This window comes from Saccoglossus kowalevskii, chromosome 6 (assembly GCF_978046115.1).
Source record: "Saccoglossus kowalevskii chromosome 6, keSacKowa6.1, whole genome shotgun sequence".
NCBI lineage: Eukaryota > Metazoa > Hemichordata > Enteropneusta > Harrimaniidae > Saccoglossus > Saccoglossus kowalevskii.
The window spans coordinates 10,867,030-10,873,669 of NC_140646.1; the positions used below are offsets into that span (position 1 = coordinate 10,867,030).

General features: G+C 30.7%; 1 protein-coding gene across 1 annotated transcript in view; it reads right to left on the reverse strand.

Annotated features, from left to right (window-relative positions):
• The window catches only part of LOC144363083 (solute carrier family 66 member 2-like), a 73,481-nt gene that overhangs the window by 66,230 nt on the left and 611 nt on the right, over positions 1-6,640 (reverse strand). The window lies entirely within an intron of this gene.

Here is a 6,640-nt window from a genome sequence, read left to right on the forward strand (position 1 = left end):
TGTTATGTCTGCCTTTCACAATTTTAAGGTCATGGTTGCTTGTTCTGAATTTTGCAATTAACCTTCTAAGACCATGATTATTTCACTTGAGTTTACAATGGTAACAACATCAATATCTTGCATGAGCGTTTCTACACTTTAAAACTATTTACTTTTTACATTCTTATTTACTAAGTAGGCTTCTCTTAATGTGTTATCAGAGTTTGTTACCCGGTTGAAATACTTGTTTGTTTTGTCGTTGTTTCTTGATAAAACAGTCAATGGGGTACCTTCCAAGCTCACCATAAACAGCCATTTTTGTTGTGAATTTGGAGAGACCAAGAATGAACCGACAAAATGAAAGATGGACATCCTCAATTGCCGACATAAAACAGCAGAAAGTAAATGACCAGCTAATACAGTTAATATAACAAACAATGTTTTTACACATTCAATATGAATTAAAACTGCTTTCAAGGAAACAGAACAACTCCCTCACCCTAAAACAATATTTAAATGCAAATACTGCTATTTACTATGATACACAGATTTGTATATATGCAAATACTGCTATTTACTATGATACACAGATTTGTATATATGCAAATACTGCTATTTACTATGATACACAGATTTGTATATATGCAAATACTGCTATTTACTATGATACACAGATTTGTATATATGCCAATACTGCTATTTACTATGATACACAGATTTGTATATATGCCAATACTGCTATTTACTATGATACACAGATTTGTATATATGCCAATACTGCTATTTACTATGATACACAGATTTGTATATATGCAAAAACTGCTATTTACTATAATACACAGATTTGTATATATGCAAATACTGCTATTTACTATGATACACAGATTTGTATATATGCCAATACTGCTATTTACTATGATACACAGATTTGTATATATGCAAATACTGCTATTTACTATAATACACAGATTTGTATATATGCCAATACTGCTATTTACTATGATACACAGATTTGTATATATGCAAATACTGCTATTTACTATAATACACAGATTTGTATATATGCAAATACTGCTATTTACTATGATACACAGATTTGTATATATGCCAATACTGCTATTTACTATAATACACAGATTTGTATATATGCAAATACTGCTATTTACTATGATACACAGATTTGTATATATGCAAATACTGCTCTTTACTATGATACACAGATTTATATATATGCAAATACTGCTATTTACTATGATACACAGATTTGTATATATGCCAATACTGCTATTTTACTATGATACACAGATTTGTATATATGCAAATACTGCTATTTACTATGATACACAGATTTGTATATATGCAAATACTGCTATTTACTATGATACACAGATTTGTATATATGCAAATACTGCTATTTACTATGATACACAGATTTGTATATATGCCAATACTGCTATTTACTATAATACACAGATTTGTATATATGCAAATACTGCTATTTACTATGATACACAGATTTGTATATATGCAAATACTGCTATTTACTATGATACACAGATTTGTATATATGCCAATACTGCTATTTACTATAATACACAGATTTGTATATATGCCAATACTGTTATTTACTATAATACACAGATTTGTATATATGCCAATACTGCTATTTACTATGATACACAGATTTGTATATATGCCAATACTGCTATTTACTATGATACACAGATTTGTATATATGCCAATACTGCTATTTACTATGATACACAGATTTGTATATATGCCAATACTGCTATTTACTATGATACACAGATTTGTATATATGCCAATACTGCTATTTACTATGATACACAGATTTGTATATATGCCAATACTGCTATTTACTATGATACACAGATTTGTATATATGCCAATACTGCTATTTACTATGATACACAGATTTGTATATACTGTATGCAAATACTGCTATTTACTATGATACACAGATTTGTATATATGCAAATACTGCTATTTACCATGATACACAGATTTGTATATATGCCAATACTGCTATTTACTATGATACACAGATTTGTATATATGCAAATACTGCTATTTACTATGATACACAGATTTGTATATATGCAAATACTGCTATTTACTATGATACACAGATTTGTATATATGCAAATACTGCTATTTACTATGATACACAGATTTGTATATATGCAAATACTGCTATTTACTATGATACACAGATTTGTATATATGCAAATACTGCTATTTACTATGATACACAGATTTGTATATATGCAAATACTGCTATTTACTATGATACACAGATTTGTATATATGCAAATACTGCTATTTACTATGACACACAGATTTGTATATATGCCAATACTGCTGTTTACTATGCTGCAATTGTAAAAAATTATGATTTAGTGCTTTTACACGAGAATTAGACATTGGGCAGTCATATTGAATCAAATTACAAAAATAATGTTCATGTTGATGTATCTATTGGTATACTGTCTTTGTAAAAAATTTAGACAGAAATGTTCATTGCATTCATGGGAAAGTAGGCATGGGTATCATGAAAAACAAAATGGCCACCAGTCAGCCATATTATTTTGAAACACAGAAAAAATATGGCGTGCACCTACAACCCAATATGTATGATCAACATTTCAACTTTGATCAAAAGTGGCCTAGTCATCTCTGAGAAACAGCTCCGGACATGTAAAAAATGACGATTTAACGCTTTTACAAGAAATTTGGGGGTCGGTCAGCCATATTGAATCGAATCACAAAAATAATGTTGGTACAAATGTATCTCTTGGTATACTATCTTTGTACAAAATTTAAAGAGAAACGTTCATTGCATTCAAGAGAAAGTAGCATGGGTACCATGAAAATCAAAGAAAGCTTAGAAAGAACTCCCATGTGCTCTCAGTATTGGAGACACATTACAAATAATTACAAAATCATGCAAATCAGAAAATTAATATGAACAGATTTGATTGTAAAACTAATGAAGTCTGCGTAATGTAACAGACCATCCATGTACCAAGTTTTATTGAAATGTGATTAGCTGAAACAACAAATTATGAATTATTATGCTAATTAGGAAATTAATATGAACAGATGTTAACCCCAAACTAATCAGGTTTGTACATTGTCTTAGAGCATCTTTGTACTAAGTTTCATTTAAATGGAGTAATTAGTATTTAATCAGGTCTGTCTATTGTCCTACAGCATCCATGTACAAAGTTTCATTGAAATGTGATGATTAGCACTTGAGAGATCAGTGCGAAAGTTGAAAATAGATTAATTATGCAAATTAAGGTGATTAATATGCACAAATATTTATTCCAAAACAATCAATCTCTGCATAGTCCTTGAGTATCTATGTGCCAAGTTTCATTGAAATGTAATGCTTACTACTTAAAATATCAAAAGCTGAAAATTAATTAATTATGCAAATTACATGTAGGTAATTAATATGTATATTACCCTAAAAACTATCAGGTCTGTGCAGTGTCCTATGACATCTATGTACCAAGTTTCATTGAAATGTGATGATTAGTACTTGAGATATCAATTGAAAAGCTGATAATTTACTAATCAATATGCAAATTAGGTAATTAATATGCATGGATTGTTAACAAAAACTAATCAAAACCTAGCATTAGTTCAGAACATCTATGTACCAAGTTTCATCAAAATCCAATGAGTGGTTGTTTAGATAACAGCAGAACAGTCATGGAACAGCTAAAAATTGGCTAATTATCATGCAAATTAGGTAATTAATATGCACAGATTTTTACAAAAAACTAATCACATCTGCGCACAAGTTCAGAGCATACATGTACCAAGTTTCATCAAAATGTATGTATGGTTCTAGAGATAGAAGTGGAACAGACGGACACACATACATACATACATACATACATACATACATACATACATACATACATACATACATACATACATGAAAATTACCTAATTAATATGCAGAACCATGGTCTTAGAAGGTTAATTGCAAAATTCAGGACAAGCAACCATGACCTTAAAATTGAGAAAGGCAGACATAATAATGTGCGGCTGGATAAAAGAACATGTGATATGTGCAGCAAAAATATAGTTGAGGATGAGCAACATTTTGTAATGAAATGTCCAGCTTACAGTCACCATAGGGACAAATTATTCCTGACTGCACAAAATAAAATTCCAAATTTTGATAAAGAAAATAGTCAGAATAAATTCATTTTGATTATGGCAAACCATACTCTAGCACCAGCTTTAGCTGTCTTCTTAAAAAACAGCTATGGAACAAAACAGCAACAACTATCAGTGTATTAGGCCACATTTTGTGTTCATTCTATATTCTGTATTCACCATTGGCTGCAAATTGTATTTTTTTGTTTTTGACTTGTTTTTTTTTTTTTTTTTAGAAAAGTTTTTATTTTTTGTTTTCTTTTTTAGATTGTAGTTTTTTTTTGTTTTTTTTTGAATTTCTTTCTGTAAGACCCTTTTTATCCTTTCCTAAGGATTTTATGCGTCTAATAAAAAAATATCAAATATCAAAAATACATACATACATACATACATACACACACACACACCCACACACACACACACACACACATGTGCTTCGCACATGGGAGTCAACAAAATGGCTACCAGTTGGCCATATTTGTTTGAATCCCGAAAAAAATATGACGTGCAGCTATATGTATGATCACCATACCAACTTTGATCCAAATCGGCCTAGTCATGTCTGAGAAACAGCTCCGGACATGTAAAAATGACGATTTAGCACTTTTACAATGTGTCGGTACATGAAATTTGGGTGTCAGCCATATTGAATTGAATCACAAAAATAATGATGGTGTAGTTGTATCTCAGTAGCCATCGTAAAAACAAACACAGCATGTGTTAACAGTTTTGGGATTCACTAATGCATAGAAAATGAATGCAGAAAAAAAATCTTGTTTGTACATTGTAGATTGTGTAATGAAAATTGTAGTGTTTTAAAAACATACTCACCAATATATTAAATATATGTGAATAATAATATGAGGTTATTACGAGGATACTGCAAAGTATGCACAAAGACAGTACAGCGGGAGTATCAGCCGATGCGCAGCGGAGGTTGATGCGAACAGATATATCGAACTGTGTGACCTGGGGTCCGGCCAAACCATGGGGGCAGTCATGTTTGTTTTTATTCTTAGAGGACGCTTACTCGCGTAATCATTCCATATTTGGAATTTTCGTTTCCTAATATGGTAGGATGAAAATACCCAGTGCAATACCGCAAAATTATGGCACGCTGTAACTTATGGCATTACAGTGACAGATGCATAATAATAATAATTATTTGAATACGAATTATTATACAAACAGCTGTTCAACAATCTACCTGTATATTTAGTGCCTAATACGCATAGGCTTAGATGTGTAAAAGAATCATCTGAACTGAATTGATATTATTTTGGTATAACTAGCAAATTAATGCCACTGTGAAAGTAAACAGGTAATGAGACTTTTGTTTTGTGATAATTTGCAACACAACATGGCTTTATATACAACTGAAATAAATACCTTAATGAAAGATGTAGTAGATATAAAGCACAATGTTTGTATGTAGACATGAGATATCACATGACTACTGAGGCAATATCCATAAAATTTACCAACATGTATGAGATATACCCCTGTGGAATTGTTTATAACAATGACTGAGGTCGGGTTCTAGAGTATTGAAAATGGGTGATTTTGATGCATATTTGGAAATAAAATGGCTTTTATTTGGCCATCTTAAATTTTACATATTCACTGGGTTTTAATTTATCGCATTTTCCAGTCAGCGAAATAAGCAAAATTAAAACCAAGTGAATAATTAAACCTTTTACAGTAGTTAACTGTTCAATCAAAACCATTTTGAAAACACAAAAATACAAACAAATCACAGATATGGATGAAATCTTTAGACCTGTACATCAATGTTATCAATTGATTGCACTTAACAAAGACATATACAAGACATTGTTGAGGAACTGTGACAAGATGAAGGAAAGTGAGGATATTGTGGCCACATCCATGGCAAACAATAGAGAATACAGTACACAAGTCAAGACATGGCAAGAAATTCCAAGAGAAAATACACAAAAAAATTAAAAACTTTAAATTATTTTACATGTGAATTGTAAGTACGTTTTATTGACATTTTTTTGGAAAGATTTGTTTTTGCACCCCTAATCCTAACTCTAACCCTCACCCCAAACTTAATTGTAAATTCCTTCTCTGGATAACTATACGTGTTCATTAAAAGGGACATATACAATTAAATTGGGAAGCACTGGAGGGTAGGAGTAGGGTTAATGTTAGGGTACAAAAGGAACTCTTTCCCATTATTAATCTTCCTAGTCTATGTACAGATTTGTTCTAAAATATGACATAGCAACATATAGAAGATGCAATACATTTTTTTTATGATATGTCCTAAAATACGAAAACTATCAAATTGATATACTTTCAAAAATAGTATTTCTATCTGAGATCACAAATCACCAACAAAAATACATTTCTCCTTTCATACAAGGAATGAAAACAACACTTTTGACTAATTTTCTTTCTTTTTTGTTTCATTATTGTCTGTAGTTCATCTTTGTTGTTA